General features: G+C 39.6%; 1 protein-coding gene across 2 annotated transcripts in view; it reads right to left on the bottom strand.

Annotated features, from left to right (window-relative positions):
* LOC307135767 (NACHT, LRR and PYD domains-containing protein 3-like) overlaps nucleotides 1–6,855 on the bottom strand; it is a 29,557-nt gene extending 22,702 nt beyond the window's left edge. For both annotated transcript variants that reach the window (XM_079832414.1, XM_079832413.1), the window contains exon 1: nucleotides 6,609–6,855. The gene's annotated coding sequence lies outside the window, so the exon portion shown is untranslated. The remainder of the gene's footprint in view (nucleotides 1–6,608) is intronic.
* Between the last annotated feature and the right edge of the window lie 20,385 nt (nucleotides 6,856–27,240).

The following is a 27,240-nucleotide window of genomic DNA, read 5'->3' as shown; positions in this document are numbered from 1 at the left end:
TTTGAATGGAATTAGTGAAATAAATCTTTTTGATGATATTCTAATTATATGACCAGCACCTGTATGCTTTAAACTCTCAGTGGGAAAAATTAACCCATTTTGAACCCGTTTGTTTCTGAATTGCAGTTTAATATCATTTGCAGTATATTTACTCTATTTTATTAACAGTTGATTCTTCTTGGTTTGTCATTTGATCAATACTTCAAGACAAGTTCACAATACATTTCATTATTTTCAAATGCTCAAAGACCTATAGAGTAAATATAACCTGCATTAAAGTGGGCATACTGCACAATAATTGCTGTGTTAACTAAAATATTCGATGTAATAAAAGCAGATGTAGTATATGTTCTTCTTCGACAAATACATAAATAAATAAATAAATAAATAAATAAATAAATAAATAAATAAATAAATAAATAAATAAATAAATAAATAAATAAATAAATAAATAAATAAATAAATAAATGAGTGAACATTCACTACTTTAGAAGTCACAAAAACAGGGTTGCCAACATTTAAAATCAGGTTGGAGTGAGATTTTCTTTTCTTTTTTTTCGGTTTGAGGGGCTGACGGTATACGACGGTATATCGATTTCGTTTCAGTATCAATTCATAGCCTGCTGTACATATAAGGAAATAAGGATATGTATGTTATTAACATTTAAAATTTCACATTTAAAGAAATCTAGTGTTTGATCATATCTAAATATTTATTAAAGTGCAAAACTGCAATACTTTTTTGAGCAACTAGATCATGTATATTGATTAAAGAGCCATAAATACGGTGGCCCAGTAGTGCACAACACAACGAAATTTAAAAAGCATACATAAGTTCACAACACAACGAAATAAATCCACAACACAACGGAATGAAACCACAACACAACGAAATCAAGACACACAACACAACGAAGTCAAGCCGCAACACAAAGAAAAATCCACAACACAACGAAATCAAGCCACAACACAACGAAAAATCCACAACACAACGAAAAGTCCACAACACAACGAAAATTCCACAACACAACGAAATAGCCACAACACAACGGAAATGCTCCCGACCACTAGGGGACTCTCGGAGTGCGGTAAAGTTAGTTTTCCTTGCATTGTTCTATATAGATTCGCCAATCTTACAAATATTTAAACACTACGATCAGTTTTAAGTGTGCAGTTGTATATCGACATGAAATATCAATTAAAAATCACTTACGTGCATAATAGCTGCATATTTATACTCGAGAACGCTTTGACCCGCTGCCTCTGCGCTAAGGGAGCGTCTGCCAATTCCACCAAGTTGAAATAATTTGTATGAATTAAATTAACTTTTTTTTTTTAATTTTCAAATTCCAATGTTGTGTTGTGCATTAAGTCAATTTTACCAATAGAAATCAAGCTGTGGAATTTTAACATGTCTGTTTTTAAATGTTAAAAGTAATTTTAATTCATACAAATTATACATTTCAACCAATTGGTGGAATTGGCAGACGTTCCCTTAGCGCCGTGGTATCGGGTCAAAGCATTCTCGAGCATAAATATGCAGCTATAATGCATGTAGGTGATGTGATTTTAAATTAATATTTCATATAGATAAACAATGGTTAGCCTACATACTGTTAAAACTAATTGTGGTATTGATTTCTTTGTAAGATTGCCGACTCTATAGAACAGTGGCAACTTTACAGCGCTCCGAGTGCCCCCGAGTGGTTGGGAGCATTTCCGTTGTGTTGTGGATTTTTCGTTGTGTTGTGGCTTGATTTCGTTGTGTTGTGGATTTTTCTTTGTGTTGTGGCTTGATTTCGTTGTGTTGTGGATTTTTCTTTGTGTTGTGGCTTGATTTCGTTGTGTTGTGGTTTCATTCCATTGTGTTGTGGATTTATTTTGTTGTGTTGTGAACTTATGTATGCTTTTTAAATTTCGTTGTGTTGTGCACTACTGGGCCACCGTACATAAAGGCACCAGTGGGTAATGGCATTACAAATGGAAATTATTATTTTTCGAGCCACAAAATGACTCAAATTTGCCTCTTTGAATAAGAATTCTCTAATTTAACCTTAATTACTATACTAATTGTAATATAAATAAGAAAAATATTAGAAGAAAAATATTTTAAGTGATCATTAATGGACCATAATTATTGCACAAATAGTATTTAGTACTAAAATATCTCAAAATATTCAATAAATATTATTGAACTAAAATATGGAACATTTATTCAATTGAAAAATTCTTAAGGTGTATGTTCACATTTGACCATCAATGAGTATGAGTGTAACCAATTAGTAAGGAATACCTGAGGGCTAAATACAATAAAAAACATTAACATTAATGTTAACATTGTTGCATCTCCATCCCACGCCATTATAAAACAATCCTGTATGGTTGACGTAATAATCAATGCACACTGTGCTGTACTGTTTACCAAAACTTGCTGCAAACACCTGTAAAGTGGAGCTGTTGTGTATCAAGCCATTCACATGTATTGACCCAGCGCTAGAAGTATTGAGAGCTCGTGAAGCTCGTGACCGCGCGCGCCGCCGGGAGATGAGAGAGCATGTCCCAACTCCGTTTTTCAACACTCTGGCTTTAACTGTCATCAGTCCCTCCAGAAAAACGTGATTATGCGATCGCATGATTTAATGCATAATCAGCCAAAGTCTGCATATTTATGCGGGCCACATTTTTTCAAATACGCTGCACTTTCGCCGCATAAATTGCCTATTTCCGCATGCAAAATATGCGGGGCTAGCATGATTTCATAATCCCCGCATTTTCGCTGCAAAAAAGTCATATATATTAGCCGCCATTTCCCCCTATTGCCATGGCAACGTCTTGAAGTGACGTAATTACCCGACGCGAACGTCATCGAAAAGCTGCAAACCCCATGGAGAAACCATAGATATCGGTGAAACCATGATGAAGCACGCAAACTCCCATCTGCCAACAAAAATAACAGCAAAAGACCAAAGCAAAGCAGTTTCCCGGTGTGTTGACCGATTTCAAAAAACAGCACCATGAAGCTTCGAAGCGTTATGAATCAGTGAGTCGATTCAGCGGTTCAGAGCGTTATGAATCAGTGAGTCGATTCAGCGGTTTGGAACATTATGAATCAGTGAGTCGATTCAGCGGTTCAGAGCGTTATGAATCAGTGAGTCGATTCAGTGGTTTGGAACATTATGAATCAGTGAGTCGATTCAGCGGTTCAGAGCGTTATGAATCAGTGAGTCGATTCAGCGGTTTGGAGCATTTTGAATCAGTAAGTCGATTCAGCGGTTTGGATCGCCAAAGTCACGTATTTCAGCAGTTTGACGCAATCCGAATCATGAATTGACTCACTGATTCATAACGCTTCGAAGCTTCATGAGCTGTTTTTTTTAATCGGTCATCACTATATAAGTCGTTATTTAAGTTTTAGCATAAAAACTATTCTGATCGCTTCATAAAGTTATTGTAGAACCACTGTAGTGAGATAGACTTTGTAACGACGTCTTTAGTGTCTTTTAAGGGTCTTGAGAGTGTAAAGTGCATTGAGCCAATGGAGGCCTTTCTGAGCCATCGGATTTTTACTAAAATATCTTCATTTGTGTCTGAAGATGAACGGAGGTCTGACGGGTGTCCAACCACATGAGGCTCAGTCATTAATGACAGAATTTACATTTTTGGGTGAACTTACCCTTTAAGAGATTGCACTGTGCATTGGAAGCACTCAAATGTCTGTTTTGTAAAGCTAGCTCTGTAAAACAGGAAGTTATTTATTCATTTTTTTCAGAAGTTGTAGCATATTCCTTTTGTAAAGCTACAGAATTAGTTTGACTCAATGTTTTGTAAATTTGAGCGATGTGTTTATTAAGGTCTTCAATAAAACAAGATGAGAACTTAAAGGGTTAGTTCACCCAAAAATGAAAATTGTGTCATTAATGACTGAGCCTCATGTGGTTGGACACCCGTCAGACCTCCGTTCATCTTCAGACACAAATGAAGATATTTTAGTGTAAATCTGATGCTCTGAAAGGCCTCCATTGGCTCAACTTTACACTCTCAAGACCCTTAAAAGACACTAAAGACGTCATTACAAAGTCCATCTCACTACAGCGGCTCTACAATAACTTTATGAATCGGCGACAATAGTTTTTGTGCGCAAAAAAACCCTAAATAACGACTTACATAGTGATGACGATTTCAAAACACGGCCTCATGAAGCTTCGAAGCGGTATGAATCAGTGAGTCGATTCAGCGGTTCAGAGCGTTATGAATCAGTGAGTCGATTCAGCGGTTCAGAGCGTTATGAATCAGTGAGTCGATTCAGCGGTTCAGAGCGTTATGAATCAGTGAGTCGATTCAGCGGTTCAGAGCGTTATGAATCAGTGAGTCGATTCAGCGGTTCAAAGCGTTATAAATCAGTGAGTCGATTCAGCAGTGTGAATCGCCAAATTTCAGCAGTTTGGCGGTTTGACACGCGATCCGAATCATCATTCGGCTCACTGATTCATAACGCTTCGAAGCTTCATGATGCCGTGTTTTGAAATCGTCATCATTATGTAAGTTGTTATTTAGGGTTTTTTTGCGCACAAAAACTATTGTCGCCGATTCATAAAGTTATTTTAGAACCACTGTAGTGAGATGGACTTTGTATCGACGTCTTTAGTGTCTTTTAAGGGTCTTGAGAGTGTGAAGTGCCATTGAGCCAATGGAGGCCTTTCAGAGCATCAGATTTCAACTAAAATATCTTCATTTCTGTTCCGAAGATGAACGGAGGTCTGACGGGTGTCGAACGACATGAGGGTAAGTAATTAAAGGGGGGGTGAAATGCTGTTTCATGCATACTGATCTTTTTGCACTGTTAAAGACTTGGATTCCCATGCTAAACATGGACACAGTTTCAAAAGCTAAGGTGGACGTTTGATGGGAGTATTTCTTTGCCAAAATTAGTACTTCCTGTTAGTCATAAGTTTCGGAAAGTTTTTTTCGATCATGGGTCCGCTTGACGTCAACAGGGCGGAATTTCCTTGTATGGGCCGTACGGACAATTCTACCGGAAGAGCGCGCGCGAGAGAGAGCGCGTGAAAGCAATAGGCTACGCCCATCAAAGCGCTGGCTCGTAGCCAAATAAACCCGCGTTAAGGCAAAAGTGGATGGAATTTGCTTTACCGGATTTTCAAATCGCCAAATACTGAAGGATGGAGCGGTCCCAACGATAAAGGTCCCAACGTTGGAACCGCAGGTTTGACTGCTTCAAATGTCTGTTTTTGCCTATGCCCATCAAGTAGCCCAAACATGATCACGTATTGATCAATAGAGCATGCAATGTATAGTGTGTACATTTGTTTAGCTGGCCACTATATGTGTATGTTTGTGTATTGTGTAAAAGCACTCCAAACAACAATACACAAAGAGTGGGGAAATATGTTGAACTAAATAAGCGCGCTTCTTCATTCAAATGCGCTACTATTCCATGTCTTTCTATGTAAACACTAGCCTGACGCGCAAAACCAGTCCGCTTACTACAAATCATGTCTACACAAACCACGCGTAAACACACACACACACGATATAATTAAAGTATAAATGTGTAAATAACACAAGCCGCTAAGCATATTATATAGTTAGTGTAACTTATACCACATAGAGATGTCCTGCTCTAGTCGTTTTTGCTGCTGCTCCTGTTCAACTTCAGCCTCTGGGTCTGATTCCGGATCATAGATGTATGGCTGTATCTGATTAAAAGCCATTTTTTATGTTGAATAAAGTTTTTTCCCGCTTTTAGGGATGACGCAGCTTTCAGATGCACTCAACACAGTAACAGCGGCGCGCGCTCGACATTCTTTAGCTCCGCCCACACGATACGCCCCCAGCCGCACGGCTTTTTTCGGAAAGACTCGGAACAGCGCATCTTCCTTTTATAATTATAATAAAAATAAAGACTTTTCGGAGATATGCAGGATGCAATGCTACTCTATAGGTACTCAAGATTGACATGAGACTGACTGAAACTGAGTGCCCCCCCCCCCCCCCTTTAATGACAGAATTTTCATTTTTGGGTGAACTAACCCTTTAAATATTCCCAGCACTTTCTGTGATGTAGTGCTTTTATTGCATAAAATTGCATAAATATCCCACATTTTCCATCGCATTTTTTAAGAAAACGTGCCTCAAGGATTTTTACCCACAACAATCACAAAAAAAAGCTGCATTTTTCTGGAAGGACTGTGTTATGCCATATTAGCGCCAAAATGCTATTGTTTGAATTTCGCATTAAAACTTTGCATTAAAGCTTAAACTTTGTTTAATATCAAAAGCAGGTTTGGCAATTTGGCGTGAGATTAAGTTGAGCAGCGTGAGAGTGTGAGACTGAGCCTGAAAGCGTGAGAGTTGGCAACCCTGCAAAAATATCATCCTAACAACAACAACAACAACATCCTAAAATGGACGACAACATCCGCAGCCTTCAAATAATTCCAGTAGGCCTCATTTATGACAGTCTGTTCGGGGTAGACTATAAAAAACTCCCGGAATATGAACAGGTCTTTTGTAACATCAAATCACGTTTACATTATGAGACTTCTATTTTATCCCCCAAATAACTGTAATCAGACAAGTATTAAACTTACAGTCCTGTGCAGTAAGAAGAGAGTTTAGCAGTATTTGAAGCATGATTTCCTCTTCCTGGAGGTTTGTTGGTTGTGTGGTGTAATCCCACAGGAGAGTCCAGTCTGTGGTAAAGCTCTCCGTGTCGTTCAGCTGCTGTGTGTTTGCCTCTGGACAAGATTAACAGCCTTTACTGCTCATTCTGACGATCATCGCCATAGCAGTTCTCTGTGCTTACGTGTTTAACACTTTACTTTCGTTTTCGTCTTCTTTGTGGGTTTAACCTGCGGGTTGTGAAGCAACTAAACAGGTTCATATCGCCATCTACTGTAATGGAGCGACATACTCAACATATTTCCAGATGTTTAATACCGCTTAACCTAATGATTTCAGCAGAGTATTGATCATTTCTCCTGTTTCTGGACTAATCTCCAAGATGCTGGATATTATAAATGCCTGGAATCATGAGATTTGTATTAATTTCCTACATTAAATTTGGTTTCATTCATAATATCAATGGCCATGTTCTACAGTTTCTGCTTCCATACATTCATCACATAAACCTGCATTATGCTTCATGGGCCACATCATGATCCATAAGCCTTATATTATTAAATAATGTATTATAATGAATCATATAACATGTGTCCCTCATTGTTTCTCAATGTTTTTAGCAGGATATTCTCTCTGAATATGCTGAATTACAACAGGCTAGTGAACTAATTAACTTTCCAAACTAAATGAACAAGTTCTTCACTGTATTTATACCAACACATATTACAATACAATGGACAATGGAACAAGTTAATATAATTGCTAAAGAAAATGATGAAACTATCAGGACTGGTGCGAGTGAAAGCAAGAGCTTCATATGAGGAAGCGGAGGATATAAATGCTGTGGACTGATAAACTAAAGTTAGTCTGTCCTGATGAAAGAGGAGAGATGCCATCCACAGCTCTCACGTCAGTCAGAGGATTATTGACTTGTGTTTGAGTTTCATGACCAAACTGCACAGAATCTGATGGGACAGCATTAGCTTGCAGTGGATGATTAGACTTCATTAAATTCATTCATAGATTTCTGATTCAATTCAAAAGCAATTTTTTCTCAGAACCTCAGAATGATTCACTTCAAATATGTAATAAATAGTATTAGATTTTAATAAAAATCATTTTAAGGATTTTATTACTTTCTCTAATGTGTCTTGAGCAAGAAAAACTTATAGCCTATATATTAATATACATACTGCATGCAGAATTATTAGGCATGTTGATTTTCATTTCATTTTACCAATTACAAACCATATTAATATTAATACCTACTATTAATTAAGTATTTAATCATTTATAAGTGATATATAATTGTTCATGAAGGCTGGAAATGAAAAGCACCTTATATTCAGGTGTGCAGAATCATTAGGCGTTTCCTTTACAGATAAAATGAGCCAAAAAAGAGATTTAACTCAGACTGAAGTGTCACAGATGATTAAATGCCCATGAGAAGGACACAATACTAATGATTACTAGATATTGCAGTTAAGGCATGACCACTGGACAGTGAAATGCTCAGCAGGGTCAGACAAAAACAGGTAGAGAAGAAAAGACTGCAAAAGAATGAAGAATTAAGCTGAAGAATGAAGAGTGAACCCATCAGGAACCCTTTAGTCTCTAGCGCCACCAGAACTGAACCTACCCAGAGTCTCCAGAAGTGAAGGTGTCAGGATCTCAGAGACTTCAGTCAGGTAAAGAGTCCTAAAAAAATCACCCTCACTTAATAAGTCAAGTCAAGTCAAATCAACTTTATTTATATAGCGCTTTTAACAATGCAGATTGTTTCAAAGCAGCTTTACAGTGTTAAACAGGAAAATAATGCAGCATAATTTTATTCAGCTGTTTAGCCATTCTGGAAAAAAAAAATGATGTCATCAGTTAATTTCAAGTATCATACAGTGACAGTGTGGGCTTTAGATCAATAATTCGATCAGTAATTTAGTTTAAATGGTTAATTTAGTTTATTAATTAGATTTATTTCGATGTTTAGTTGAAAACATTTTAGTGTCCCCAACTGAGCACGCCAAGCCAGAGGCAACAGTGGCAAGGAAACTAAAACCCCATCAGGTGACCTAATGGAGAAAAATAAACCTTGGGAGAAACCAGGCTCAGTCGGGGGGGCAGTTCTCCTCTGGCCAATTAACAAACAGCGTATTATTATTATTATTCTGGCAGTTTTACAGCTCGGAGGTCATAATAGATCAGAATATTCGAATGATCAGAGGCAACACGCTGGAGACGGGTTTATTGAGGATGACATATCGATTTAAGTATTATTTAATTGTAATATTCGAACAATCTGAGTCAACACGCCGGAGACGGGTTTATTGAGATGCCGTGTCGATGAGGCAGTTGCAGGGGAGTCTAATCACGGTCTCTCAGACACTTCAGGGGCCTGTGTTGGTCTTCTCTGGGCGCAGGTCCACCATCTGAACTGGATACGGCCCGGATCCGGCTGACTGCAGTAAACCTCAGGATAAAACAGAGAGACTAACATTAGCGTAGATGCCGTTCTTCTGATGATGTCACGAGTACATCAGGTGTTATGGGAAGTGTTCCCGGTTCCGGCTGACCTAGTTAATGCAGCCTAACAATCATTTCATTGAAAAAGTGTTTTATGTGTATGCCACAGTAAAGAGATGTGTTTTTAGTCTAGATTTAAACTGACAGAGTGTGTCTGCTTCCCGAACAATGTTAGGAAGACTGTTCCAGAGTTTCGGAGCTAAATATGAAAAGGATCGAGCGCCTGCAGTTGATTTGGATATTCTCGGTATGATCAACTGGCCAGAGTTTTGAGACCGCAGTAGACGTGATGGAGGATAATGTGTTTAAGAGCTCGCTCAAGTATTGGGGAGCTAAACCATTTAGTGCTTTGTAAGTAATAAGTAAGATTTTAAAATGTATGCAATGTTTAATAGGCAGCCAGTGCAGTGTTGACAGAACTGGGCTAATATGGTCACACTTCCTGGTTCTAGTAAGAACTGGAGCTGCTGTGTTTTGGACCAGCTGGAGTTTATTTATTAAGCGAGCAGGGCAACCACCCAGTAGAGCATTACAATAATCTAACCTTGAGGTCATGAACGCATGAACTAACTGTTCAGCATTTTGCATTGAGAGCATGTGCTGTAATTTAGATATATTTTTAAGATGGTAGAAAGCAGTTTTACAGATGCTAGAAACGTGGCTTTCAAACGAAAGATTGGTATCAAAGAGCACACCCAGGTTCCTCACTGACGACGGGGACTTGACAGAGCAGCCATCAAGTGTTAGACAGTATTCTAGGTTACTACTTGTGGAGCTTTTTTGTCCAATAATTAAAAATTCATTTTTTTCTGAATTGAGTTGCAGGAAATTACCGGTCATCCAATGTTTTATATCAGCTATGCATTCCATTAATCTTGTGAATTGGTAAGTTTCTTCAGGGCGTGAAGAAATATAGAGCTGAGTATCGTCAGCATAACAATGAAAACTAACGCCATGCTTCCTAATGATATCTCCCAGCGGTAGCATGTACAGGGTGAAGAGTAGCGGTCCTAGCACTGAGCCTTGTGGTACCTTGTGGATTTAAACCATGATAAAGCAATTCCACTAATACCTACATAATTTTCGAGTCTATTCAAAAGAATGTTGTGGTCGATAGTATCAAATGCAGCGCTAAGATCGAGTAACACTAATAGAGAGATACAGCCACGATCGGATGATAAGAGTAAATCATTTGTAACTCTGATGAGAGCAGTCTCAGTGCTATGATACGGTCTAAATCCTGACTGGAAATCCTCACAGATGCCATTTCTTTCTAAAAAGGAACATAATTGTGAAGACACTGCCTTTTCAAGTATTTTTGACAGAAAGGGTAGATTTGAGATTGGTCTATAATTGACTAAATCTGTAGGATCAAGTTGCGTTTTTTTAACAAGTGGTTTAATAATAGTAGGTACATATCCTAATGACAAAGATGAATTAATGATATTAAGAAGAGGATCTATGACCTCTGGTAGCATCTCTTTTAATAGCCTAGTTGGTATAGGGTCGAGCATACATGATGTTGATTTTGATGATTTAACGAGTTTAGCCAATTCTTCTTCTCCTATAGCAGTGAATGAGTGTAATTTTTCCTCAGTGACACTACAATGCTCTGTCTGATGTGATACTGTAGTAGACGGCTGCATGGTTACAATTTTTTTCCTAATATTATCAATCTTACATGTGAAGAAGTTCATAAAGTCATTACTGCTGTGCTGTTTACAATCATCAGAAGTTGAAGCTTTATTTTTGGTTAATTTAGCCACTGTATCGAATAAATACCTTGGGTTGTGTTTGTTTTCTTCCAAGAGAGTTGAGAAATAAGCAGATCTAGCAGTTTTTACAGCCTTTCTGTATGTGATCATGTGCTCTTTCCACGAATTACGAAATACCTCTAATTTTGCTTTCTTTTTTCTGGCTGCTGTTTTAAGGGCCCGGGTGTGCTCGTTGTACCACGGCGTTGGACTATTTTCTTTAATCTTCTTTAAGCGCAGAGGAGCAACTGTGTCTAATAAGAATCACAAGCTGAAGTGTTGTAAAATATACAGATGGGTTGAGAGTGACTCTTGAAGGACCAGCATCACATCCTCGTGTTCCACAGTTTGAAGAATTCATCTTCCAGAATCTGCCAGGAAGTTTTGGGAGGACATTTTTAGCCCATCTGAGCAAAATGGACTTCAGGATATGAGATGACTAAAAATAATAATTATGCACACACACGTACACACACACACACAGTTGAAAGGAAACTTTGCTTACTTTAGATTAAATTTATAATTTTGAAATATGACCAAAATACTCATTAAGAAAATAATTTGGGGCATTTAAATGAATTAATAAAGTATTTAAACACCGCTGGCGCTTTAAAAACAGGGCGGAGACCAAAAGAAAACCTGATCCTGATCAGATTAGGTTCACAGAGTAAAGGCCCGGGTATACTTCGGCCGTCCGCGTTCGTGCACCGCCCGCATGACGTAATTTTCGTCACTCGGAGGGCTCGCGGCCGGCCGCACACCCCGTCCGCGCGCAGCTCAAATTTTCAGACCGCGCGGACGGTCCGCGTGCAACAGCGCATGCGCCAGCAGTACAGAAGAGTCCACTAGGTGGCAATACGCACAGTATTGAGCACAGTGTTCAGCCGTCGAAGAAGAGTGTGCAAAGACCGGTTTAAAAACAACACACTTGAAAAAAAGAGAGAATTTTTGATTCTTCAGTGTTTCTTCCAAACTATGTTGCAATGGTGGATGCACTACAATTCTTCTCCGATCATGCCCAGCGAATGTCCCGTTGATGACAGGACTCAGTGCTGCCCTCCGATGTCTGGTAGAGCATAGACATTTTTTTACTGCGCATGTGTCGAACGCGATCATCCGCGCGCATCCGTTGTGTAGTATACTTTGAAAGACGTGCGGACAGGGCTGCGCGCGTGACGCGTCCGGGCGGGGTAAGTGAAGTATACCCGGGCCTTAAGAGTGAACCTGGTAACTGACTCTGAGAATAAGTGACCTCTCTTTCAGAAACCGGCTTGACTTACCCCGCTTTCTCAGGTTTGACATGCCTCCCATTCTGAAACAGAAAACCCAGAGTTTCCCTCATTTCAGGGTCAACATACTCAGAGTTTCCACTTAACCTCCTTTCTGAAACTGCCTCATCGACACGGCATCTCAATAAACCCGTCTCCTGCGTGTTGCCTCCGATCATTCGAATATTGCACTTTAATAATTATTTAATCAACATCATCCTCAATAAACCCGTCTCCAGCATGTTGCCCCCGGTCCCTCGAATATTCTGATCTATTATGACCTCCGAGCTGTAAAACTGCCAGAATAATAATAATAATACGCTGTTTGTTAATTGGCCAGAGGAGAACTGGCACCCCGACTGAGCCTGGTTTCTCCCAAGGTTTATTTTTCTCCATTAGGTCACCGAATGGGGTTTTGGTTTCCTTGCCACTGTTGCCTCTGGCCTGGCGTGCTCAGTTGGGGACACTAAATTTTTCAACTAATGTGAAGGAAATTTTACATTTAGATGTGTTTTACTATTAGATGTGTTTTTATTTCATCTAGATGTGGTTTTAACTCTTAGAAGTGTTCATTTTACTTAGAGGTGTTTTTACTTAGGTGTGCACTTTAACCTTTTATTCTTAGATGTGTATCACTTGTTAACAGTGAACTATTAACATTGAACATGTATTTGTATTAATCATTATTAAAGAAATGTAACCAAGCTTTTAGAAATACATATGTTAAGTGCAGGAACTCATTGTTCTGGGTGATGAGTGGAAACTAGCTGGGGGGGAACAATATGTTCTAAGTGATAAGGTGTTCGGGTGCACGGAAACTGGGTAGTGCAGGAGGTCAAGATGACATGTCGTACTTTAGATGTGATAAGTGTGTGCGGAGCCGCAACTAGACTAAGAATAGACAAATGTGTGAAAATGATGTAGCTTTAAAAACAGGAACTTCTGCAGACATGAATATTGTGTTGTCTAGTCTAGAATTTATGCTGAACAGGGGTTTTGAATAAAGATGTTTCCTTTTAAAGGCAAACAGAGATTGGGTGTAACCGACCCAGGATGTATGAGGGGTATATAATGATGTCGAGGAGAGCTAACTTTGCCCTTCTCATGACAGACGTTCTCTGTATGTGAACTGCCTATTTCTTGCAAGAAATAAAATCATGTTTGATACTTTGACTTTTCAAAGGTTTGGATTTGTATTCCTTCCTCCTCATTTTTCGAATAGAATTATTTCCACAACAAATGGCGACGAGGACGATGGGATGCAGTGAACCAACCGATCGGCGTGATTGAGAGGGCAATTGATTGGCCATCCCGAGAGACCAAAACTCTGCGGCTCAGTATCCTCAATTTAAAGGAGAGAGAATTGTCCTACTCATCACGACGAGCGGAGGTGAACGCACTCCCAGAATTGAACTCACGAGGTCATCAAAAGACGGTGAGAGAAAATTATTTACGTGGTAAATAAGAAATTAAGTAAATATTTGCGTATTGAATATTTCTGCTAAAAGGGTCAGAGATTTGGAATAAGCCTGAAAGTAAGTTTCCAAACAGGGTTTGAGAATAAGAGTTTCTCAAATGCCAAGTGTTAATTGTTTTCCCAAAAGGGCCAGGAGTTGCGAGAATAAGCTAGAAATTTCTCGAGCGTCCAAACAAGGTGCAGTTTGAAATAAGCCTGACAGTAACTTTCAAACATTGATTAAGGCACTTGTTTGGGAAAAAGACCTAACATCGACGGATGTGGGCAGTTTTGAAAGTCCTAAATTGACGAATTTAGGCAGGCGTGGTGGCCACGCTGGGGGAAAGAATTAACACAGTATAATATAGCACGTGGTGACCACGTGAGAGAAAGGATTCAATTACGCAAATATAAACACTGTTAATAGAAACAATGGGTAATGAGAATTCGAAAAGCGTGGAGGAGGAACAGGTTAATTTCTCTAAGAGCTCCTATAAAGCTATGGACAAAATAATGGGAACTTGGTATCATGCTTTTGTGCCGTTTTTGATAAGTCAATATGGGTTTAACGGGGGTTTAAGTGTGTCACATTTGACTCAGACTAAAATAAATTGGGAGACTCATGTTGTAAAAAAGAAGGACAAAGAGCATTACGATAAATGTGGTGAAATCATAGTAAAATGGTTGGATGAGGCAGCACGCAGACAACAAAAACAAGTCTGTCGGGCCATCGCACCATTATACTCTGATAAGGAAAGAGAGGAGGCTTCAAAGAAAGCACTAATGAATCTTAAAAATGACTGTAGTGAGATTGCTGACTTTTCTTCTCCCTTTTTCGGTCACTACCCGAGAATGATGGTGGAGGACGGGACGTATCCGGCTTGGCGCCCACCTACTCTCTATCCTGCTCCAAGTGAGGCTGCTCCAGCTGTGGGAGAGGCAAGTGCACCGACTGCACCGCGGCCCAATACACTCCAAAAGAGGAAGAGAGAAGTGACAAAGCGACAACGCGCTCGGGTGCACTGTACAGAGAAGACAAACAACAGAAGTGCAACAAAGACTTGGAAGACCTGCTCAGCAAAAACATGAGAAAGTTGACTTTGCACGCACGATGGACATTAACCAAGTTCGTCAATGCACTCAAGGAAAAGATGAAACCACTGAAGCATATTTCCTTAGACTAAAAGAGTGTTTTGATCGCCATGGTGGTATGGAAAAAAAAAACACCGCCAACAGACCAAGGGGCGGAAGCCCTGGGGTCCGATCCGTATGATGACTATTTGAGAACTTTGTTCATGGATGGACTTGACAGAGAAATTTCAAAAGAAATTGAAAGAAGCTGTGTTGGATGGCAATTGGCCTCCACAGCTGAGATCCGACGACATGCGAAACATCATGAGGAAATCATCAAGAAGCAAAGAACAGCCAAAATCACCAAGCAAGACAAAGATTTTTCTCTAGCTCTGATGGCGCTGCAACACAACAACTCCAGACCAAACCGCTACAACAAAAAAGGTGGTGGCGGAAAAGGAAAGGGACGGGGTCGCGGAAAAGATAAACATTTTTCGCAGAATGGGCAGCGTCCAGATCGAGACACCTGTTTTACCTGCGGAGAAAAGGGACATTGGCGTGACACTTGCCCGCAAGCAGCAAGCAGTGCGGAGCAGGCAGATTGAGAGGAGGGGGGTGCGAGCGACGGGTCTCCGGTCTCTCCATCAGATAAGTATCATTCTCTTTCCGTTTCTGACTCTGCTCTCTGCAATGAAGAAGTGCTTGCTAATGTTTTCTATAGAGCTAAAAATTCTTTACCTTTGATAGAAGTAAATGTTTTGGACAAAACATTATTGTTTCTGTTAGACACTGGTGCATGCAACTCGATAATTAAAGAAACAGAATTGACAGCACCGATTCCACTTTCTGGAAAGAAAACTTTCTCCAGAAGTGCGACCGGTCATGTGGTCGTTGAACCATTCTCAACGCCGTTTGAGTGTTCAATTAATGAGAAAAAAAAATTCAAGCATTGTTTTCTGATTTCTCAGTCATGTCCAGTTAATTTGATGGGAAGAGATTTATTGTGTAAGCTGGGTATTTCTGTTCACTGTACTACTAAGGGGCTTCATGCTGACATGAGGATGTTGTATTTAGACGCAGAGGAAACCTCTCTGTTTGTATATGAATGGCAAGTTTCAAACACGTGTCTGACCACAAAGGCTCATGACAGGGTGTTGTCATCATCTGACTTCATGAATGACTCAGATCTGCACTGTACTTCACATGTCAGCATTGAATCTGATGATGAATTTGCGCAGCGTTGGTTTGATGTGGATGTGGAAAATGTAAAGACAGACTATCTGTATTGGACAAACCACTGGTGTGTTTTAAGTGTGAAACTGACTGACAAACAGGCAATGTTTTATGACGTGGAAAATGCACAGCCTCATATCTCACTGGCCAAACCAGTGAAGGCTGAATGGCGTGACGCGGGTCCCTTCATGGTCAAGTGCCATGAACTGACCGACTGGGTCATAATAGATCAGAAAAGAATGATCTGCCAGAGTGAAAGTACCGGATGGTTCAAACAACCATGTCATAAAACATTGAGGGGTTTGAGAGCAGTCACAGTGTTGGAAGAGGAAATGAAATTTGACAATCTGACTTTATCGTATCTCCCTGTCATCCCCGAGGGGTTGGAGGGAGTTCCGAGTTGTCTGTGGGCTAAAGATAAATATGATGTGGGTCTGATTGCAGGATGTGAGCCTGTTCGAATTAAACCTAAATCTGAATACAGACCAAAGAAAATGCAGTATCCTTTGAAAAAGGAAGCGATTGATGGCATTACGCGCGTGTTTAACTCTTTGTTGGAAAAAGGGGTCATCGTTGAATGTCCGGACTCACCTGTCCGTACTCCAATTTTTCCGGTAAAGAAAATAAGGGACGCAAATCAAGCTGTGGAATATAGATTTGTACAGGATCTTAAAGCAGTTAATGACGCTGTAGAAGCGCGCGCACCAAACGTTCCGAACGCTTATACGATCCTCGCTCAGATTCCAGCTGACACTAAATTTTATACGCTTGTTGATATTTCAAATGCGTTTTTCAGCGTACCAGTGCATCCTGACTCACAATTTTGGTTTGCATTTAATTTCAATGGTAAAGCTTTCACCTTTACACGTTTGTGTCAGGGATATTGCGAATCTCCAACAATATTCAACGAAGCTTTAAAACGCAGTTTGGAAGATTTGATACTTCCACCTGGCGTGGCTCTTTTGCAGTACGTTGATGACTTGTTACTTTGCTGTCCAAACGAACATGTCTGTAAGCAGGCTACCATCATATTGTTAACTTACTTGGCAGAACGGGGCCACAAGGTTAACCCGAGTAAAGTAGCTATAAGTCAAACCAAAGTTACCTTTTTAGGTCACGTGTTGACAGCAAATGGGAAGTCATTGTCTGACAAAAGAATCACGGCAATACAAAAGATTCCTAAACCGATCACTAAAAAGCAAATTATGTCATTTTTAGGAATGACCTCATATTGCAGAACGTTCATTCCTAGCTACAGCGAAAAGGAAGGGCCTCTGTCGGCATTAATTTATGGTCAGGAAATGGCAGCCTCTGACAAAGTGACATGGACCGCAGAGGCAGAAAGTGCCTTTTGTGAAATGAAACAGGCTTTGCTGAGTTCTCCTACTCTTGGTATTCCAAATCCTGAAAAGCCTTTTACACAGACAGTAGCTGAGAAAAATGGCTACATGTCATCTGTCTTGTTACAGAATCACGGGGAAAAACAAAGACCCGTCGGATACTTTTCAACAAAATTAGACGCAGTCGCGATGGGGCTTCCTGCTTGTCTAAGAGCTGTTGCTGCAGCTGAGAGAGCTGTGGTAGCCTCTAGAGATTTCGTAGGTTTCAGTGAGCTAACACTGTTAGTACCACATGCTGTCTCTGATTTTGCTAGAACAGAAGACTTCTCATTTATCTGCAGCTCGCTGGCTGAGATATAATTTTGTGTTGTTAGAAATGCCTAACATTACTATAAAACGATGTAATGTTTTAAATCCTGCAAACTTGCTCCCCACGGAACAAGATGGGGAGCCACACTGTTGTGTTTCAGCCTTGGAACAGATATGTAGTCCGAGACCAGACTTGAAAGACGAGGCTTTAGCCAACAGTGACATGATTCTTTACGTGGATGGATCCTCCAGTAAAGATGCTTTTGGCAAAAACAGAGCTGGTTATGCAGTTGTTTCATTAACTGAGGTTCTGGAACAACAACCACTGCCATCACATTTTTCGGCACAAGCTGCTAAATTGGTTGCTCTGACTGCAGCATGCAAATTGGCAAGTGGCCAACGTGTTACAATTTACACTGACTCAAGGTATGCTTTTGGCGTTGTACATGATTTTGGCTCGTTGTGGAGACTTTTGAAAGCAGATGGAAAGCCGATCTTGAATCACCTGCTGGTGGGTCAATTGTTGGATGCTTTGATGTTGCCAAAAGAAGTGGCAGTGTGTAAATGTCTGGCCCACACATCAGGAAATGATGACGTTTCCAAAGGAAACAGACAAGCAGACATAGCTGCAAAAGCTGCGGCTCTGCTTCCTATTCAGATAACCGCAGCAGCACGGCTAGATGAGGAAATAGGGGACATAGAAGCGATGCAACAGCATGCATCTGTTGATGATAAGAGAAAATGGAGAGATGCAGGCTGTGTGTATAAAAATAATCAGTGGTGGGGCCCCAATGAAAAACCATGTTTACCTTCTCATTTCTTTCAGGCATATGCGAAACTGACACATGGATTGGACCATGCTTCCAAAACGGGAATGTTTTCCATTATGAAAAATAACTGGTTTACCAAAGGTTTTTCCACAGTGGCAGCAGATTTTTGCAGCAGATGTCTGATTTGCGGAACTAACAATGTGGCAAGGGGTCAGGCAATGAGACAGGCGGGGCATCCCAGGCCACCAAGACCATTCTCACATGTAATGCTTGATTATATCGAATTGACACAATCAGATAAAAAGAAATACTGCATCGTTGCTGTAGATCTTTTCTCAGGATGGGTGGAAGTTTTGCCAACATCAAAGGCAGATGCACAAGGGGTGGCGAAATTACTCCTACAGGAGATTGTCCCACGATGGGGAATCCCTGAAAGATTGTCAAGTGACAACGGCTCACATTTTGTAAACAATGCAATTTCAGCCGTGGAAGCGTTTCTGGGTACTCCCTGGAAACACTTTTGTTCCTATCATCCGGAATCAGCCGGAGCGGTAGAGAGACAGAACCAGGTTCTGAAAAACAAACTGGTAAAAATTTGCGATGAGACAGGGCTTTCATGGCCTAAGGCTCTGCCCATTGCTTTGACTTATATGAGAATGAGGAAGAGGGGGCGAGCACAGCTCTCACCATTCGAGATTTTGTTTGCTCGTCCACCTCACATGGGCTGGGAACCACACAAACCTAGACCACTGCCTGACACCACTCTTTGTGAACATGACATGTTGCAATATTGTGTTGAACTGGATAAGGTGTTCTGTGATATCTCAAAACAGGTACAGGCAGCAGCTCCAGAGCCAGCTGAGATGGCCCTGCACAGCATCAGGCCAGGTGATTTAGTGCTGATAAAGGATCTGAGGCGAAAACACTGGAGAGCAAAGAGGTGGCAGGGGCCATTTCAAGTGTTGCTGACAACTCACACTGCGGTGAAAGTTGCGGAGAGGGCTCCGTGGATTCATGGGACGCACTGTCGGAAAGTGCCAGCTCATGCGGTAGCTGCAACGGATGTATCAGCTCATGCGGTAGCTGCAACGGAAGAATAACCTGGAGCATCAGCTCACGCGGTAGCTGCAACGGAAGAAGACTTCCATACACAGCCTACGAGCACCAAATAGGGCACCAGAGGCGGATGCCACAGTGCCTGAGACTGAGGAACACGAGGATGACAGCGAACATGCGTTTGACTAAGAAATGAAGTAACCATAGGGAAAATTTACCTAGTGTAAATTACTATGATTATGGAGGAGTAAATGTCAAATTTTGTGTGTATGTTCTTTAAAATGAACATGGGGTGGATTGTGAAGGAAATTTTACATTTAGATGTGTTTTACTATTAGATGTGTTTTTATTTCATCTAGATGTGGTTTTAACTCTTAGAAGTGTTCATTTTACTTAGAGGTGTTTTTACTTAGGTGTGCACTTTAACCTTTTATTCTTAGATGTGTATCACTTGTTAACAGTGAACTATTAACATTGAACATGTATTTGTATTAATCATTATTAAAGAAATGTAACCAAGCTTTTAGAAATACATATGTTAAGTGCAGGAACTCATTGTTCTGGGTGATGAGTGGAAACTAGCTGGGGGGGAACAATATGTTCTAAGTGATAAGGTGTTCGGGTGCACGGAAACTGGGTAGTGCAGGAGGTCAAGATGACATGTCGTACTTTAGATGTGATAAGTGTGTGCGGAGCCGCAACTAGACTAAGAATAGACAAATGTGTGAAAATGATGTAGCTTTAAAAACAGGAACTTCTGCAGACATGAATATTGTGTTGTCTAGTCTAGAATTTATGCTGAACAGGGGTTTTGAATAAAGATGTTTCCTTTTAAAGGCAAACAGAGATTGGGTGTAACCGACCCAGGATGTATGAGGGGTATATAATGATGTCGAGGAGAGCTAACTTTGCCCTTCTCATGACAGACGTTCTCTGTATGTGAACTGCCTATTTCTTGCAAGAAATAAAATCATGTTTGATACTTTGACTTTTCAAAGGTTTGGATTTGTATTCCTTCCTCCTCATTTTTCGAATAGAATTATTTCCACAACACTAAACATCGAAATACATCTAAATAATAAACTAAATTAACCATTTAAACTAAATTACTGATCAAATTATTGATCTAAAGCCCACACTGTCACTGTATGATACTTGAAATTTTTCCAGAATGGCTATACAGCTGAATAAAATTATGCTGCATTATTTTCCTGTTTAACACTGTAAAGCTGCTTTGAAACAATCTACATTGTTAAAAGCGCTATATAAATAAAGTTGACTTGACTTGACTTGACTTGAAACCGGCCCCAGATGAAAAGCCTGTATTTATTTACTTATTTTCAGAAGAGAATGGCAGACAAAGTTTTAGCGCCATAAAAATTTCAAGAATAAATTCATAATGTTATTAAATTTGAATAGGCATAATATGCTTTTTACTAAGTCATACTGTTTCTAAACAAGTTTTCCAGTGTCTTTGGAAAATATATTTAAACTGTGGTAGTTATCCAATAAAGACCTCTTTCTGTAGCATTAAAACTCTACTAATGTGTTTGAGGTCTGCATTGATGAATGATTTGAGACTGTACAGGCTACATGTAGACAGCAGATGGCAGTGCTGCTCCAAAACAACTTCATCTCAAACATTCTGCCTGATCCTCTGATCAGAAACCCTGGACTGAGATGGACAGGTTCATGTTTCTCATGGCCACCTCTGGAGCCAGACAGGCTTTGCTGTACAGTAATGGCCGATTATCACCCACATCACAGTAATATTGTGGGCAGTTCACATGCGGTGTGTGAGCTCCTGTGATTGTGGAGCTGTAATATGACATTGACAGTAAAGAGGCAGTCCAGATTCACCTACAGTCGGTTCTTAGTCGCACATGCGCAAAAACACTGGGACAGAACTTCGTAAGATGTGCCAGTTGTCAAGAGTCTGATCAGACGTCTCATATTTCTTCACCAGCAGTTCAGGTTTATTTACTGAAAACAAGATTTGAAATTATTTGAATATACAGGGCTAAATTCAACCATCCTAATCAGAAGCTTTACAGAAGTATCGCTGGCATCAGTCCAAAGGAGGACATCTATCAGAGCGCCATGAGATGAATAAACATGAGGATAGTGAAGATGAAGAACGTAACCGGCCAGTCCCAGAGACAGAAAACACATCATCAGAACATCAGAACATGGCTAACTGCCTTCTGGGAGGAGTTGTGTTTCTGGGTGCATATACGTTTACTTACAGTCAAACAAACATTTATTCAGACACCCTCAACATTATCACAGTTTATTCACTATAGTTTAGAAAATGGTCAAATATGACAAGAACTAAGAGTTAAACTGAACAGATTCATCTTGATAATGTCAGATAACTTTGATAGAAAGGGATGTAATGGATTCAATCAACTGTTAGATTTAAGAACACAATCAGATAAAACCAGTTTAGCTCAACCAATGACCAAGCAATGCTTCATTTAGTTCAGTCTGTGGGGTCAAAGGTCACATTAGCAATTAAAGATCAAACATTTAAAGGGATAGATTTCATTTTCACCCAAAAATAAAAATTCCGTCATCATTTGGTCACACTCAAGTTGTTCCAAACCTGTATGAATTTCTTAGTTCTGCTAAACACGAAGGAAGATATCGGCAAGCATATTAACCAAGCAGATCTCGGCAGCCATTGAGTAGCGTAGTGTGGGAAAAATACTATTGTAGTCAAAGACTGCCAAGATCTGCTTGGTCACAAACATTCTTCCAAATATCTTCCTTCTGTTCAGCAGAACAAAGAAATTCATACAGGTTTGGAACAACTTGAGGATGAGTAAATGATAGTAGACCAGTAATTTCCTACAAATTAATTCTGAAAAAAAAATGGATTTTTAATTATTGGATAAAAAAGCTCCACAAGTAGTGACCTAGAATACTGTCTTACACTTGATGCTCTGTCCAGTCCTCTGGTCAGTGAGGAACCTGGGTGAGCTCTTTGATACCAATCTCTCGTTTAAAGCCACGTTTCTAGCATCTGTAAAACTGCATTCTACCATCTTAAAAATATATCTAAATTATGGCACATGCTCTCAATGCCAAATGCTGAACAGTGAGTTGAGTCATTGATGAGCTGAGATTATTGTAGTTGTAATTGTATTGTGGTTGCCCTGCTCGACTAATAAACAAACTCCAGCTGGTCCAAAACACAGCAGCTCCAGTTCTTACTAGAACCAGGAAGTATGAACTTGTACTTCCAGTACTTGAGCGAGCTCTTAACACATTATCCTCCATCACGTCTACTGCGCTCTCTAAACTCTGGCCAGTTGATCATACAGAGAATATCCAAATCAACGGCAGGCAGTCGATCCTTTTCCTATTTAGCTCCTAAACTCTGGAACACTCTTCCTAACATTGTTCGGGAACAGACACACTCTGTTGGGTATAATATGTCACAGTTTACTGTATTTTGCTCTCCTCACATCATAAATGAACTATAGTGTCCCACACACACTAGTGAACATTATATATGTGTCTGAATCATGTTTGGTTTGACTGTACATGCGAAACAGAAGAGGAAGATACTCGCGTAGAAATCATGCAGCTGAAATATGAAAAGAACAAAAACCAGGAATATTACCAAGAAGAGCTGAGGCAGAAAGAAGCAGATCCCACGATTACCTATAGTTCCTCAAACGTGTCAAGTCTAATATATAAATCTATAAGTAATCATATATAGTATAACTGGAGCCGCTGTGAAAGGATGCATATTTACAAATGACATGAAGTTGACCAGACAAAACATGAAATATTTTGTGTTCATATTGTCTGCAGTGAAATACAAGTCAAAGTAAATTTAGAAATCACTTTTTTTTTTTTTGCGTTTTTCATACTGTCCCAACTTTTTCTGATTTGGGGTTGTATATAACATTACAAAAATAAAACGTTATATATAAATAATATATATATAAATAAATAACACACATATATATACATACACATACACATACACATACACATACACATACACATACACATACACATACATATATATATACACACATTAAAAAGTATAAAAATCACTGGTTTTTATAAAGGAACTGTCCAACAGCGACACCCGCAGGTAAAGTTACAGCGGTCGCCTGAGCCCATTGAATTTTAATAGACCCGTCAAGGTAATCAAGCTATGTTCTATAACATGTAAAATGGGAACATAAACAGAATATTCTCAAAAGCAACTCATGTAAACACTTTAATCAGAATATAGTCTTATTCAGAATAAGGTCAATAATTACTGCCCAGATAGCACACGCACGTCGCGCAGACATCTGAGTGATGTCGTAATTTTCATCTGGAAGATGTTTATATTAGGGCGTTTGCTCATATGCTTTACGTCGCCGAGACGTCCCTGCCAGCTGTTAGAACGACGTCTAGGGTATGTATTTTAGACGTAAATAATTTAGAACGTCGGCAATCCGCTCTTTTAAAGATGTTCATCAGATGTTCATGCAGCTGCAAGACATCTAATGTATGTAGCCCAGACATCGTTTTAAGATATGATTCCTCTCATTAACAAAATGAATTACCATAAAATGCAGCCACTCTTCACGCTGTACTAAAACAAATGCGACTTTACCACAGTAAACAAAACAATGTTTCCTAGCAATGACAAACCGCGCTAAAAAGCTAATGAGAAATGAAAACAAAACACTTATCTGCTGTCCTCCTCTGTTGCTTGACTGCTTCTTCTAACAAGAACTTGCAAACACAGTAAATTAAGTAATTTTACCTGGCTTTGGCCACGTATACTCTCCCTGCATTGGGTCAGATATGATAATCACCTTAGCTAGTGAACAAGTTGCTTCTTCTGGAATAAAACGCAATTTGGTGTAGTTAAAAAAAAAAACACACATTTATTAATAGGCAAAAACAACATTGTAATTTATTATTAAAAAACCGTATTAACATACATTCAAACAAAACAATACACTTTATTTCTAGAAAATAAAACTTTACACATAAAATATAAATAACATAAACAATTACACCCTCCCGGGGGCCAAGCGTAGGAAGTCTTTTATGTATTTTTCTGCCTCTGCTTCCGTCGGAGACAACAGGACGGGATTCCTCATGGCTGAAGCTGCATGTAAAACATTTTTTCAACCAAATAACTCGGGGTGTGTCTCAATCAGCTCCCTGGTTCAGTAGTCAGGGCACTGATCAGGACATAAGTCAATTGGCTGACTGAGACGCACCCTAGGTCAAAGAACTCAAACGCGCATCGTTTGATGGGGCGGGGACGGGGGGGGGGGGGGGCGTTAACATACAGGTGACATCACCAGCCCCAATATTTACATAAACCCCTCCTCCGAGAATATTAAATAAGGGGGGGTGAGGCCATTTTGTATCGCTGCTGTTGTGGTATAGTTAGGCTGGAGTGGTGTTGCTGCAATCCCGACGAAACGCTGTTTTTTCATCCAGATTGCAGGTCTGGGGTACTTGCTTTGTTTGGGGGGGGGGGGGGGGTTGCAGAGCGTTTAACATACAGCATGTTATATGCACATGTGTTTGAGACAGAGGGTAACAGGTCGCAGATATATGCTGCCCATCGTAAAGCACGAGACAGACAGGGTCGGAGGAGAAGACTGGAAAATGTGACATAATTGACAATATTCATCTGTATTTGCAATTCATGCGCCGCGGTTCATGCACGACGGGCTCGCGGCTCCCGCAGCAGATTTCACGGAGGAATTAGCTTCCACAATCTTCGCGAGTTCAATGCAGGATTCACACAACGGCTTGTCCTGAAAGCTGGATTTACAAACAGAAGCTGTTCACGGGCCACAACCTGTAAGTCTGATTTATATTTCATCGATGTGTTTTCCTGTAATAGGTTGTAGCAAGGAAGTAAACAGATGACAGCGCTGTTCTGCAAACCAGTCTGTTAAATGCTCATTCATACTTAACGTTATCCAACGAACACCTAACGTTACAAACACTGACGTTAAAATCTCAACAGCTAACTCGGCATTAGTGTAAATGATTCTTTGATTAGAGCTTTTGTGTATTGTTTATCTACAGGCATGCTAAACATGGTTCTGTGTGTGATTTGGCTAACTTACTAGTTAAAGCCAGTGCTTAGTGTTTGTTTTGGGTTAGTTCTTGCGACAGATATTTGGCTGTAATCATTCTAAAAATACAAAAGTAACAGTGCCATTCAGTAGCGATCACTATAGATCCGCAGTCTTTACTCTTGAGGAATGAACAGGTTGAACAGCTTCTGCTCGATTATCTTCACTCAAATGTTCTGGGTCTGATTCGGGCTCATATGGTTTTATTGATGCCATTGTTTCTAATACTGACCAAAGCACAGCCTCCGGTAAAGGGGCGTGACGTTTCCGATAAACGTGCACTAGGCGGTTAGCGAATCACAACACACTGGGCCAGCTAACCAATCAGAGCCCATCGCGTATTTATGAGGGACTGGCTTCATACAACCCGGAAACCATCAGACCGATTTACAAGGAGGGACAGAGCAGTGTAGAATAAAGGTCAAATATATGAAAAATATTGACATTTTTTAAAAACAAAGCATGAACACGTTACAGTGCAGCCCACAAACACAATCAAGCCTTCAAAAGAATGTGTTTTACCACCCCTTTAACAGACTATTATATGTGCTAGATAAATGCACATATAATAAATGCTCGTAAATGCACATTGCTGTTTGTGTTACCACATGTTTGATTATAGTTGACTCAATATAAGAATGTTAGCCAAAGATTTAATGGCGGGAAATTACTTGACTAAAGCTGTATTTTCCCGCCATTAAATCTAATCTATTCTGTACAACATTTGAACTTGCCTATTAAGAGTGAGCCGATGTTCGATTTCTTAATGCCTCGCTTGTCTCCTCTCCCGCACCAGTTCAGTTGGCGGGCGACATTGGTGGTGAAGACCTTGAAGCAGATTCTCCATACGGTCTTCTTCATTGTTGGCCCGCCACTGATGGATAATCTGTTCACCTTCAACAGGTACATTAAGTCATATTTTAGCATAAAGATGGACCTCTTCTGTACTGTACTAAACACTAATACCTGTCAAAAGTTTGGAATAATTAATATTTTCGTAATTTTTTTGAAAGTCTAATCATGTTCACCAAGACTGAGTTGATTTGATCCATGTTGTAAAAACGTTATAGTATATTATTTATATGAACTGTTCTCTATTTTGAAAAGTACTTCATGCTTTTTCTAAGCTTAATTTTCAGAAATGCATGATCTTTCAGAAATCATTCTAATATGCTGATTTGCTGATGAAGAAACTTTTCTGATCATTATCAATGTTGCTTCTCAGTTTTGTGAAAACTACCACTCAACATTTTAGGGTAAGTAACAATTCTAACAAATATAAAACACATTTATAACATTACAGAGGATTATTTGAACTTTCTACTCATCAAAGAATTCTAAATAACGAACACTGTTTCCTCAAAAATATGAAGCAGCAAAAACAATTTTTACATTGATAATAAGAACGATTATCAATACTTGAGCACCAATAATTATTGCTAATAACCAAGTAGAAAAACAGCTTATTAGAATATTATGTGACACTAAAGACTGGATTAATGATGCTGAAAATTGAGCTTTGATCAGAATAAATTACATTTGTACAATATATTCAAATGGAAAAGTTGTTTGAAATTAATATATTTCACTTTTACTGTTTTCGCTGTATTTCTGATCAAATAAATGCAGCCTTGGTGAGCATACAAAACTTTAAAAATACAAAATCTAAATTTTAGACTTTTGACATGTAGTGTGTAAACATGCA

The sequence above is a fragment of the Gobio gobio genome (genome assembly GCF_949357685.1).
Source record: "Gobio gobio genome assembly, chromosome: 13".
Classification (NCBI taxonomy): Eukaryota; Metazoa; Chordata; class Actinopteri; order Cypriniformes; family Gobionidae; genus Gobio; species Gobio gobio.
Note: the sequence above shows the minus strand (reverse complement) of the source record. Positions and strands in the feature narration are given on the sequence as shown.